General features: G+C 39.9%; 2 non-coding genes and 1 pseudogene across 2 annotated transcripts; all 3 read right to left on the reverse strand.

Moving 5' to 3' along the window:
* The window catches only part of LOC135570711 (huntingtin-like), a 73,168-nt pseudogene that overhangs the window by 37,214 nt on the left and 20,954 nt on the right, over positions 1-15,000 (reverse strand).
* LOC135570715 (small Cajal body-specific RNA 14) lies at positions 1,639-1,774 on the reverse strand. Its single transcript, XR_010463574.1, has one exon. It is a non-coding gene; the product is annotated as a small Cajal body-specific RNA 14 (non-coding RNA).
* On the reverse strand, positions 1,837-1,966 carry LOC135570718 (small Cajal body-specific RNA 14). Its single transcript, XR_010463577.1, has one exon. It is a non-coding gene; the product is annotated as a small Cajal body-specific RNA 14 (non-coding RNA).

The raw sequence follows: 15,000 nt of genomic DNA on the forward strand, positions 1-15,000 counted from the left end.
TAGTGATAGAGGCCAGGTCTCAGGCTGGGACGAGCCCAGACGGAGAGCCTTCCCTGGGATCGACTAGGACCGCCCTGGGCCCCTCGTATCTGGGAGGCTAGGTTGGTACCAAACAACGTCTTCAATAACTGGCGGGAGAGACGACAGGTTGAAATGGTACCACTCAGGGTAACGTTCCTGGGTTTTCCAGAAACACGATTTGTAGATTCCCAGAAATTGGAAGGATTAAATCAGGACATTCTGGGAATGTTAACAACATTTTTCAACCCAGAGGGAGACAGGATATTAAAATCACACACACCAGACTACCGTCTTATCTCTCTCACACACTCACCTCACACAGACCTCTCTCACACACACACACACTGACCTCTCTCATGACACACACACACACACACACACTGATCTATATCTCTCTCTCAGACCTCTCTCTCTCACACACACACTGACCTCTCTCTCGTAGAGTCACATGAGTTATCTGACCTCTCTCTCACACACACTGACCTCTCTCTCTCTCACACACACACTGACCTCTCTCTCTCACACACACTGACCTCTCTCTCTCACACACAGAGTCTCTCTCACACACAGACCTCTCTCTCTCTCTCACACAACTCTCTCTCTCACACACACACAGACCTCTCTCTCTCTCACACACACTGACCTCTCTCTCACACACAGACCTCTCTCACACAGACCTCTCTCTCTCTCACAGACCTCTCTCTCTCTCACACACACACAGAACTCTCTCTCACATGAGTTACACACACAGAACTCTCTGAGTCACACACACAGACATCTCTCTCTCTCTCACCACAGATCTAACCCTCTCTCTCTCACACACACACAGAACTCTCTCTCACACATACAGACATCTCTCTCTCACACAGACCTCTCTCTCCACACACAGACCACCTCTCTCACACACAGACCTCTCTCTCTCACACACACACAGAAGTCTCTCTCACACACACAGACCCTCTCTCTCTCACACACACTGACCTCTCTCTCACACACACAGACCTCTCTCTCTCACACACAGACCTCTCTCTCACACACAGACCTCTCTCTCTCACACACAGACCTCTCTCTCTCACACACAGACCCTCTCTCTCACACAGACCTCTCTCTCACACACAGAGTCTCTCTCACACACAGACCTCTCTCTCACACACAGACCTCTCTCTCACACACAGACCTCTCTCTCTCACACAGACCTCTCTCTCACACACACACACTGCCCCCTCTCTCTCTCTCTCTCTCACACACACACACACACAGCCCTCTCTCTCTCACTCTCTCACACTCACCTCACTCTCACACAAACACCTCTCACTCTCTCTCTCTCACACAAACACACTGACCTCTCTCTCTCTCTCTCTCACTCACACAGACCTCTCACTCTCTCACTGACCTCTCTCTCACTCTCACACTGATCTCTTTCTGTCTCTGTCTCTCCCCTCTCACACACACACTGCCCTCTTTCACACACACACACACACCGTTATCTCTCTCCCACACACACACTGACTCTCTCTCTGACACACACTGACCCTCTCTCTCTCTCTCTCTCTCTCTCTCACACACACTGACCTCTCTCTCTCTCAGACACACACACACACACACACACACACACGTTTTGTATGGAACCATCGCACAGGAGACCGAGTCACCATCTCTCAGTCCTGTCGGCAGGTACCAGTCTCACTCTGTGGTGAGTCTTAGAGACTACAGTACACTGACCAGTACAGTTATCTTAACCTAGTCATTACACTGACCACCACACACACACACACACACACACACACACACACAGTCTCTTCTGAACGTTAGTGTTTTGTATGGAACCATCGCACAGGGAGACCGATATCTCTCAGTCCCTGTCGGCAGGTACCAGTCTCACTCTGTGGTGAGTCTTAGAGACTACAGTACACTGACCAGTACAGTAGTCATTACACTGACCACCACACACACACACACAGTACAGACCTGTTGAACACAGACCGTGGCCATCAGAGGTTCTCTGGAGAAGCAGAGTTTCAGGTAGCTGAGGATCTCTTCCACACACTGATGGATCAGACAACAGTAATCAATACATCATTATACTACAACTACTAACTAATCAATACATCATTATACAACTACTAACTAATCAATACATCATTATACTACAACTACTAACTAATCAATACATCATTATACTACAACTACTAACTAATCAATACATCATTATACTATACAACTACTAACTAATCAATACATCATTATACAACTACTAACTAATCAATACATCATTATACTATACAACTACTAACTAATCAATACATCATTATACTACAACTACTAACTAATCAATACATCATTATACTATACAACTACTAACTAATCAATACATCATTATACTACAACTATTAACTAATCAATACATCATTATACAACTACTAACTAATCAATACATCATTATACAACTACTAACTAATCAATACATCATTATACTACAACTATTAACTAATCAATACATCATTATACTATACAACTACTAACTAATCAGTACATCATTATACTACAACTATTAACTAATCAATACATCATTATACTATACAACTACTAACGAATCAATACATCATTATACTACAACTATTAACTAACTACTATCTAATCAATACATCATTATACTACAGCTATTATCTAATCAATACATCATTATACTACAACTACTAACTAATCAATACATCATTATACAACTATTAACTAATCAATACATCATTATACTATACAACTACTAACTAATCAATACATCATTATACTACACAACTACTAACTAATCAATACATCATTATACTATACAACTACTAACTAATCAATACATCATTATACTATACAACTACTAACTAATCAGTACATCATTATATTATACAACTACTAACTAATCATACTAACTAATCAATACATCATTATACTACGACTACTAACTAATTAATACATCATTATACTACAACTACTAACTAATCAATACATCATTATACTACAACTATTAAATAATCAATACATCATTATACTACAACTACTAACTAATCAATACATCATTATACTACAACTATTAACTAATCAATACATCATTATACAAGACAACTACTAACTAATCAATACATCATTATATTATACAACTACTAACTAATCATACTAACTAATCAATACATCATTATACTACGACTACTAACTAATCAATACATCATTATATTATACAACTACTAACTAATCATACTAACTAATCAATACATCATTATACTACGACTACTAACTAATCAATACATCATTATATTATACAACTACTAACTAATCATACTAACTAATCAATACATCATTATACTACGACTACTAACTAATCAATACATCATTATACTACAACTACTAACTAATCAGTACATCATTATACTATACAACTACTAACTAATCAATACATCATTATACAACTACTAACTAATCAGTACATCATTATACTATACAACTACTAACTAATCAATACATCATTATACTATACAACTACTAACTAATCAATACATCATTATACAACTACTAACTAATCAATACATCATTATACTATACAACTACTAACGAATCAATACATCATTATACTACAACTATTAACTAATCAATACATCATTATACTACAACTACTAACTAATCAATACATCATTATACTACAACAACTACTAACTAACTACTATCTAATCAATACATCATTATACTACAACTACTAACTAATCAATACATCATTATACTACAACTATTAACTAATCAATACATCATTATACTATACAACTACTAACTAATCAATACATCATTATACTACAACAACTACTAACTAACTACTATCTAATCAATACATCATTATACTACAACTATTAACTAATCAATACATCATTATACTATACAACTACTAACTAACCAATACATCATTATACTATACAACTACTAACTAACCAATACATCATTATACTACAACTATTAACTAATCAATACATCATTATACTACAACAACTACTAACTAATCAATACATCATTATACTACAACTATTAACTAATCAATACATCATTATACTATACAACTACTAACTAATCAATACATCATTATACTACAACAACTACTAACTAACTACTATCTAATCAATACATCATTATACTACAACTATTAACTAATCAATACATCATTATACTATACAACTACTAACTAATCAATACATCATTATACTACAACAACTACTAACTAACTACTATCTAATCAATACATCATTATACTACAACTATTAACTAATCATACTATCTAATCAATACATCATTATACTACAGCTATTAACTAATCAATACATCATTATACTACAACTACTAACTAATCAATACATCATTATACAACTACTAACTAATCAATACATCATTATACTACAACTATTAACTAATCAATACATCATTATACTACAACTATTAACTAATCAGTACATCATTATACAACTACTAACTAATCAATACATCATTATACTACGACTATTAACTAATCAATACATCATTATACTACAACAACTACTAACTAACTACTATCTAATCAATACATCATTATACTACAACTATTAACTAATCAATACATCATTATACTATACAACTACTAACTAACCAATACATCATTATACTACAACTATTAACTAATCAATACATCATTATACTACAACTATTAACTAATCAATACATCATTATACTACAACTACTATCTAATCAATACATCATTATATTACAGCTATTAACTAATCAATACATCATTATACTACAACTACTATCTAATCAATACATCATTATACTATACAACTACTAACTAACTACTAACTAATCAATACATCATTATACTACAACTATTAACTAATCAATACATTATACTATACAACTACTAACTAACCAATACATCATTATACTACAACTATTAACTAATCAATACATCATTATACTACAACTATTAACTAATCAATACATCATTATACTACAACTACTATCTAATCAATACATCATTATATTACAACTACTAACTAATCAATACATCATTATACTACAACTACTAACTAATCAATATATCATTATACTACAACTACTAACTAACTACTAACTAATCAATACATCATTATACTACAATTATTAACTAATCAATACATCATTATACTACAACTACTATCTAATCAATACATCATTATACTATACAACTACTAACTAACTACTAACTAATCAATACATCATTATACTACAACTATTAACTAATCAATACATCATTATACTATACAACTACTAACTAACCAATACATCATTATACTACAACTATTAACTAATCAATACATCATTATACTACAACTATTAACTAATCAATACATCATTATACTACAACTACTATCTAATCAATACATCATTATATTACAACTACTAACTAATCAATACATCATTATACTACAACTACTAACTAATCAATATATCATTATACTACAACTACTAACTAACTACTAACTAATCAATACATCATTATACTACAATTATTAACTAATCAATACATCATTATACTACACAACTACTATCTAATCAATACATCATTATACAACTACTAACTAATCAATACATCATTATACTACAACTACTATCTAATCAATACATCATTATACTATACAACTACTAACTAATCAATACATCATTATACTACAACTAACTAATCAATACATCATTATACAACTACTAACTAATCAATACATCATTATACAACTACTAACTAATCAATACATCATTATACTACAACTACTAACTAATCAATACATCATTATACTATACAACTACTAACTAACTAGTATCTAATATATGAATTATTATATAATATAATTATAGTTGTGTTTTCATACATCAGATTCTGGCATTGAAGCCCAATTATCTATTTCCCCAGAGTCAGATGGACTTGTGGACTAGTCTGTGGTATCTTAGAGGTGGTTGAACTAACCAATAAGCCCCTTTATCTATTTCCCCAGAGTCAGATGGACTTGTGGACTAGTCTAGTAACCAGTAAGGTCCTTTATCTATTTCCCCAGAGTCAGATGGACTTGTGGACTAGTCTAGTAACCAATAAGGTCCTTTATCTATTTCCCCAGAGTCAGATGGACTTGTGGACTAGTCTAGTAACCAATAAGGTCCTTTATCTATTTCCCCAGAGTCAGATGGACTTGTGGACTAGTCTAGTAACCAATAAGGTCCTTTATCTATTTCCCCAGAGTCAGATGGACTTGTGGACTAGTCTAGTAACCAATAAGGTCCTTTATCTATTTCCCCAGAGTCAGATGGACTTGTGGACTAGTCTAGTAACCAGTAAGGTCCTTTATCTATTTCCCCAGAGTCAGATGGACTTGTGGACTAGTCTAGTAACCAATAAGGTCCTTTATCTATTTCCCCAGAGTCAGATGGACTTGTGGACTAGTCTAGTAACCAATAAGGTCCTTTATCTATTTCCCCAGAGTCAGATGGACTTGTGGACTAGTCTAGTAACCAATAAGGTCCTTTATCTATTTCCCCAGAGTCAGATGGACTTGTGGACCCCATGTTTATGTCTCTGTGTCCAGCATGAAGGACGTTAGAGGTAGTTTTTGCGAGCCAATGCTAACTAGCGTTAGCACAATGCCTGGTAGTCTACAGGTACAGTAGCAATGCTTAAATGCCAGAATCTCACAGTATCCCTTTAAGGTTATCAATATGAAAGGTGTTTCAACATGTTAATTAACATGAAGAGTGTTATAACTGGTTTATGAACACGAATAAGAGTGTTATAACTGGTTTATGAACATGAAGTGTTATAACTGGTTTATGAACATGAAGTGTTATAACTGGTTTATGAACACGAAGAGTGTTATAACTGGTTTATGAACATGAAGAGTGTTATAACTGGTTTATGAACATGAATAAGTGATATAACTCTTATGAACATGAATAAGTGATATAACTCTTATGAACATGAATAAGAGTGATATAACTCTTATGAACATGAATAAGAGTGATATAACTCATTTATGAACATGAATAAGAGTGATATAACTCTTATGAACATGAATAAGAGTGATCTAACTCTTATGAACATGAATAAGAGTGATATAACTCTTATGAACATGAATAAGAGTGATCTAACTCTTATGAACATGAATAAGAGTGATATAACTCTTATGAACATGAATAAGAGTGATATAACTCTTATGAACATGAATAAGAGTTATGACATGTTTCTAGGAGGTGTATTAGGGCCGCTCTGACCTTTCCGATGTCGTGTAGCGTGGCCATCTCTAGCAGCTGAGACAGAACGTCCAACGTAGAACGCAGGAACCCTCCGAACTTCTCGTTGGTGCTGTGGAGGTCCAACGTAACCTAGGAAACACAACAACAAACATCAACAAGTTGACAAGGACATAAAGAAAACAAGTGTAGTGAGTGAACACAACTGCCGTTCTATGAAGTATCAGAACTCATGGTGGTTATTTTACACTTCTACACATCCAGGTTGACTATTCTGATATTTCAGTGATTCAGAAAAGACCAACTCCAAGAGTCCAAGAGTTATAGTTGGTGTGTGTGTGTGTGTGAGACTGTGTGTGTGTGTGTACCTTATAGTTAGTGTGTGTGTGAGACTGTGTGTGTGTGTGTACCTTATAGTTGGTGTGTGTGTGCGTGCACCTTATAGTTGGTGTGTGTGTGTGTGAGTGTGTGTGCGTGCGTACCTTATAGTTGGTGTGTGTGTGTGTGCATACCTTATAGTTGGTGTGTGTGTGTGTGTGTGTGTGCGTACCTTATAGTTGGTGTGCGTGTGTGTGTGTGTGTGTGTGCGTACCTTATAGTTGGTGTGTGTGTGTGTGCATACCTTATAGTTGGTGTGTGTGTGTGTGTGTGTATCTTATAGTTGGTGTGTGTGTGCGTGTACCTTATAGTTGGTGTGTGTGTGCGTGTACCTTATAGTTGGTGTGTGTGTGCGTGTACCTTATAGTTGGTGTGTGTGTGTGTGTGTACCTTATAGTTGGTGTGCGTGTGTGTGTACCTTATAGTTGGTGTGTGTGTGCGTGTGTGTGTGTGTGCGCGTGTGTGTGTACCTTATAGTTGGTGTGTGTGTGCGTGTGTACCTTATAGTTGGTGTGTGTGTGTGTGTGTGTGTGTGCGTACCTTATAGTTGGTGTGCGTGTGTGTGTGTGTGTGTGCGTACCTTATAGTTGGTGTGCGTGTGTGTGTGTGTGTGTGTGCGTACCTTATAGTTGGTGTGCGTGTGTGTGTGTGTGTGTGCGTACCTTATAGTTGGTGTGTGTGTGTGTGTGCGTACCTTATAGTTGGTGTGTGTGTGTGTGTGCGTATCTTATAGTTGGTGTGTGTGTGCGTGTACCTTATAGTTGGTGTGTGTGTGCGTGTGTGTGTGTGTGCGCGTGTGTGTGTACCTTATAGTTGGTGTGTGTGTGCGTGTGTGTGTGCGCGTACCTTATAGTTGGTGTGTGTGTGCGTGTACCTTATAGTTGGTGTGTGTGTGCGTGTACCTTATAGTTGGTGTGTGTGTGTGTGTGTGTGTGTACCTTATAGTTGGTGTGCGTGTGTGTGTACCTTATAGTTGGTGTGTGTGTGCGTGTGTGTGTGTGTGCGCGTGTGTGTGTACCTTATAGTTGGTGTGTGTGTGCGTGTGTGTGTGTGCGTACCTTATAGTTGGTGTGTGTGTGTGTGCGTACCTTATAGTTGGTGTGTGTGTGTGCGTACCTTATAGTTGGTGTGCGTGTGTGTGTGTGTGTGTGTGTGCGTACCTTATAGTTGGTGTGCGTGTGTGTGTGTGTGTGTGTGCGTACCTTATAGTTGGTGTGTGTGTGTGTGTGCGTACCTTATAGTTGGTGTGTGTGTGTGTGTACCTTATAGTTGGTGTGTGTGTGTGTGTGTACCTTATAGTTGGTGTGTGTGTGTGTGTGTACCTTATAGTTGGTGTGTGTGTGTGTGTGTGTGTGTCTGTGCGTACCTTATAGTTGGTGTGTGTGTGTGTGTGTGTGTGTGTGTGTGTGTGTACCTTATAGTTGGTGTGTGTGTGAGTGTGTGTGCGTACCTTATAGTTGGTGTGTGTGTGTGTGTGCGTGCGTACCTTATAGTTGGTGTGTGTGTGTGAGTGTGCGTGCGTACCTTATAGTTGGTGTGTGTGTGTGTGTGTGTGTGTACCTTATAGTTGGTGTGTGTGTGTGTGAGTGTGTGTGCGTACCTTATAGTTGGTGTGTGTGTGTGTGTGTGCGTACCTTATAGTTGGTGTGTGTGTGTGTGTGTGCGTACCTTATAGTTGGTGTGTGTGTGTGTGAGTGTGTGTGCGTACCTTATAGTTGGTGTGTGTGCGTGCGTGCGTACCTTATAGTTGGTGTGTGTGTGTGTACCTTATAGTTGGTGTGTGTGCGTGTGTGTGTGTGTGCGTACCTTATAGTTGGTGTGTGTGCGTGCGTGCGTACCTTATAGTTGGTGTGTGTAGCTTTGAGGACGTCGTACAGTTTGAGGTAGGTGGGTAGATGATAGAAGCTCCCCAGGGTTGTGGACTTGTTGACGTTAGCCGTGGACCCCGAGCTGTCCGCTGGCCTGCCTGCTCACAAAAAGGTCATGAAGAGAGGGATCTTTGTGAACGGAAGCCCTGGGTTACCTTTCCTTCACACCTTTGACTGAAATCATTCATTAACGAAGGACTAAGAAACGGACTGAAGACTGGTCAGACTGATTAGACTGGTCAGACTGGTCAGACTGATCAGACTGATTAGACTGGTCAGACTGGTCAGACTGATCAGACTGATCAGACTGATTAGACTGGTCAGACTGGTCAGACTGGTCAGACTGGTCAAACTGGTCAGACTGGTCAGCCTGGTCAGACTGATTAGACTGGTCAGCCTGGTCAAACTGGTCAGACTGGTCAGTCAGACTGGTCAGACTGGTCGGAGAGGTCAGACTGGTCAGACTGGGTAGACTGGTCAGACTGATTAGACTGGTCAGACTGGGTAGACTGGTCAGACTGGGTAGACTGGTCAGACTGGGTAGACTGGTCAGACTGATCAGACTGATTAGACTGGTCAGACTGGTCAGACTGATCAGACTGATCAGACTGATTAGACTGGTCAGACTGGTCAGACTGGTCAGACTGGTCAAACTGGTCAGACTGGTCAGCCTGGTCAGACTGATTAGACTGGTCAGCCTGGTCAAACTGGTCAGACTGGTCAGTCAGACTGGTCAGACTGGTCGGAGAGGTCAGACTGGTCAGACTGGGTAGACTGGTCAGACTGATTAGACTGGTCAGACTGGGTAGACTGGTCAGACTGGGTAGACTGGTCAGACTGGGTAGACTGGTCAGACTGGGTAGACTGGTCAGACTGGTCAGACTGATTAGACTGGTCGGAGAGGTCAGACTGGTCAGACTGGTCAGACTGGGTAGACTGGTCAGACTGGTCAGACTGGTCAGACTGATTAGACTGGTCGGAGAGGTCAGACTGGTCAGACTGGGTAGACTGGTCAGACTGATTAGACTGGTCAGACTGGGTAGACTGGGTAGACTGGTCAGACTGGGTAGACTGGTCAGACTGGTCAGACTGGTCAGACTGGTCGGAGAGGTCAGACTGGTCAGACTGGGTAGACTGGTCAGACTGATTAGACTGGTCAGACTGGGTAGACTGGGTAGACTGGTCAGACTGGGTAGACTGGTCAGACTGGTCAGACTGGTCAGACTGATTAGACTGGTCGGAGAGGTCAGACTGGTCAGACTGGGTAGACTGGTCAGACTGATTAGACTGGTCAGACTGGGTAGACTGGTCAGACTGGTCAGACTGGGTAGACTGGTCAGACTGGTCAGACTGGGTAGACTGGTCAGACTGGTCAGACTGGGTACGTATCCTTTGACTGAAGTGTTTACATGTTTCTACAGAACAGAAGGCGTCAGGAAGTGGACTACTGTACCAGTGTTGGTCTCGCTGCCTTTCTTAGGGCTCATGGGAATGGTGCTTGGCTCTGCTACCTCCTTGCCTTTCCTTCTGATGGGGCTGAGGGAGGGAGCGTTGGCTAGAGACGGCAGGGTGGCCTGGAGGGACAGAGAGGACAACACTGAGGGAGGGAGCGTGGCCTGGAGGACAGAGAGGACAACACTGAGGACGGCAGGGTGGCCTGGAGGGACAGAGAGGACAATACTGAGGGAGGGAGCGTTGGGCTAGGGACGGCAGGGTGGCCTGGAGGGACAGAGAGGACAACACTGAGGGAGGGAGCGTTGGCTAGGGACGGCAGGGTGGCCTGGAGGGACAGAGAGGACAACACTGAGGACGGCAGGGTGGCCTGGAGGGACAGAGAGGACAACACTGGGGGAGGGAGCGCTGACTAGGGACGGCAGGGTGGCCTGGAGGGACAGAGAGGACAACACTGAGGGAGGGAGCGTTGGCTAGGGACGGCAGGGTGGCCTGGAGGGACAGAGAGGACAACACTGAGGGAGGGAGCGTTGGCTAGGGACGGCAGGGTGGCCTGGAGGGACAGAGAGGACAACACTGAGGGATCGAGCGTGGCCTGGAGGACAGAGAGGACAACACTGAGGGAGGGAGCGTTGGCTAGGGACGCAGGGTGGCCTGGAGGGACCGCTTATCCCTTATTTACACATTGTTTAGACACACACACACCTTGACGGCGGGTCCGGGCGGCGTGTCGTCCAGCACGTGGGCACAGATGTTGAGTATCTTGAGGATGTGAGAGAAGAGTTGTTCCACCAGGACCACCAGGGGGCGCTCCCCCACCGCTGCCCAGGGCTCCTCTGTCTTACCGGGGACCGGCCCTCCCTCCTCCTCCCCAGCCCAGGGACTACACATACACTGTGGAGCCGTCGCTGAATGAGAAGAGCGTTGTACAGCTTGGTTTGATGTTGGGAATACGACAGCTGAATGTTGTCATTGTGGTATTTGATTAGGATCCCCATTATCTGTTTCTATAGCAGCAGCTACTCTACCTGGGGTTTATTAGGATCATTATCTGTTTCTATAGCAGCAGCTACTCTTCCTGGGGTTTATTAGGATCATTATCTGTTTCTATAGCAGCAGCTACTCTTCCTGGGGTTTATTAGGATCATGATCTGTTTCTATAGCAACAGCTTCTCTTCCTGGGGTTTATTAGGATCCCCATTATCTGTTTCTATAGCAACAGCTTCTCTTCCTGGGGTTTATTAGGATCATTATCTGTTTCTATAGCAACAGCTTCTCTTCCTGGGGTTTATTAGGATCCCCATTATCTGTTTCTATAGCAACAGCTTCTCTTCCTGGGGTTTATTAGGATCATTATCTGTTTCTATAGCAGCAGCTACTCTAACTGGGGTTTATTAGGATCATTATCTGTTTCTATAGCAACAGCTACTCTTCCTGTGGTTCCACATAATACAGGACATCAATAGACAAGAACAGCTGAAGGACAGAACTACATACATGTTACATGAGCTACACGTACAGTCAGGTTGCCAGGTTCCCGGACTGTGTTAATGTTAAGGTACTAATTATGTCCTAATAACGTTGTACTAACGTTCCACAGGTTTGTAAAGATCATTACCCGATTGTTGTAATAAGGTTTTATGAAGGTTGAAATACCGCGAGACAGGTAAACACCTTAACATCAAGCAGGTGTATACAGGTTTATCCAGGTGTGTTACCATTCTGTAAACATTATAATAACATCAAACAGGTGTATACAGGTGTGTTACCATTCTGTAAACATTATAATAACATCAAACAGGTGTATACAGGTGTGTTACCATTCTGTAAACATTATAATAACATCAAACAGGTGTATACAGGTGTGTTAACATTATAATAACATCAAACAGGTGTATACAGGTGTGTTAACATTATAATAACATCAAACAGGTGTATACAGGTGTGTTAACATTATAATAACATCAAGCAGGTGTATACAGGTGTGTTAACATTATAATAACATCAAGCAGGTGTATACAGGTGTGTTAACATTATAATAACATCAAGCAGGTGTATACAGGTGTGTTAACATTATAATAACATCAAACAGGTGTATACAGGTGTGTTAACATTATAATAACATCAACAGGTGTATACAGGTGTGTTAACATTATAATAACATCAAACAGGTGTATACAGGTGTGTTAACATTATAATAACATCAAACAGGTGTATACAGGTGTGTTAACATTATAATAACATCAAGCAGGTGTATACAGGTGTGTTAACATTATAATAACATCAAACAGGTGTATACAGGTGTGTTAACATTATAATAACATCAAGCAGGTGTATACAGGTGTGTTAACATTATAATAACATCAAACAGGTGTATACAGGTGTGTTAACATTATAATAACATCAAACAGGTGTATACAGGTGTGTTAACATTATAATAACATCAAGCAGGTGTATACAGGTGTGTTAACATTATAATAACATCAAGCAGGTGTATACAGGTGTGTTAACATTATAATAACATCAAGCAGGTGTATACAGGTGTGTTAACATTATAATAACATCAAACAGGTGTATACAGGTGTGTTAACATTATAATAACATCAAGCAGGTGTATACAGGTGTGTTAACATTATAATAACATCAAACAGGTGTATACAGGTGTGTTAACATTATAATAACATCAAACAGGTGTATACAGGTGTGTTAACATTATAATAACATCAAGCAGGTGTATACAGGTGTGTTAACATTATAATAACATCAAGCAGGTGTATACAGGTGTGTTAACATTATAATAACATCAAGCAGGTGTATACAGGTGTGTTAACATTATAATAACATCAAGCAGGTGTATACAGGTGTGTTAACATTATAATAACATCAAGCAGGTGTATACAGGTGTGTTAACATTATAATAACATCAAGCAGGTGTATACAGGTGTGTTAACATTATAATAACATCAAGCAGGTGTATACAGGTGTGTTAACATTATAATAACATCAAGCAGGTGTATACAGGTGTGTTAACATTATAATAACATCAAGCAGGTGTATACAGGTGTGTTAACCTTATAATAACATCAAGCAGGTGTATACAGGTGTGTTACCATTATAATAACATCAAGCAGGTGTATACAGGTGTGTTAACATTATAATAACATCAAGCAGGTGTATACAGGTGTGTTAACATTATAATAACATCAAGCAGGTGTATCCAGGTGTGTTAACATTATAATAACATCAAGCAGGTGTATACAGGTGTGTTAACATTATAATAACATCAAGCAGGTGTATACAGGTGTGTTAACATTATAATAACATCAAGCAGGTGTATACAGGTGTGTTAACATTATAATAACATCAAACAGGTGTATACAGGTGTGTTAACATTATAATAACATCAAGCAGGTGTATACAGGTGTGTTAACATTATAATAACATCAAGCAGGTGTATACAGGTGTGTTAACATTATAATAACATCAAGCAGGTGTATACAGGTGTGTTAACATTATAATAACATCAAGCAGGTGTATACAGGTGTGTTAACATTATAATAACATCAAACAGGTGTATACAGGTGTGTTAACATTATAATAACATCAAGCAGGTGTATACAGGTGTTGTGTTCAGGTACGTACCAGCGAGCAGGTTCCCGGCCAGCAGCAGAGCATCTTGGTGAGCAGAGAGGTCCAGAGGAAACCAGGCAGAGGACAGTAGAGACATCATCATGTTAGCCATCCCTACTGTTAGAGTCCTCTTCCCTTCCTCTAACGGGCCTGAGCCGGGCTGGGAGAGGCTGGGAGAGAGACAACATCATGTTAGACTCCTCTTCCATTCCTCTAATGGACCTGAGCCGGGCTGGGAGAGGCTGGGAGAGAGACAACATCATGTTAGACTCCTCTTCCCTTCCTCTAATGGGCCTGAGCCGGGCTGGGAGAGGCTGGGAGAGAGACAACATCATGTTAGACTCCTCTTCCCTTCCTCTAATGGGCCTGAGCCGGTCTGGGA

The sequence above is a fragment of the Oncorhynchus nerka genome, unplaced genomic scaffold (assembly GCF_034236695.1).
Source record: "Oncorhynchus nerka isolate Pitt River unplaced genomic scaffold, Oner_Uvic_2.0 unplaced_scaffold_915, whole genome shotgun sequence".
Taxonomy (NCBI): domain Eukaryota; kingdom Metazoa; phylum Chordata; class Actinopteri; order Salmoniformes; family Salmonidae; genus Oncorhynchus; species Oncorhynchus nerka.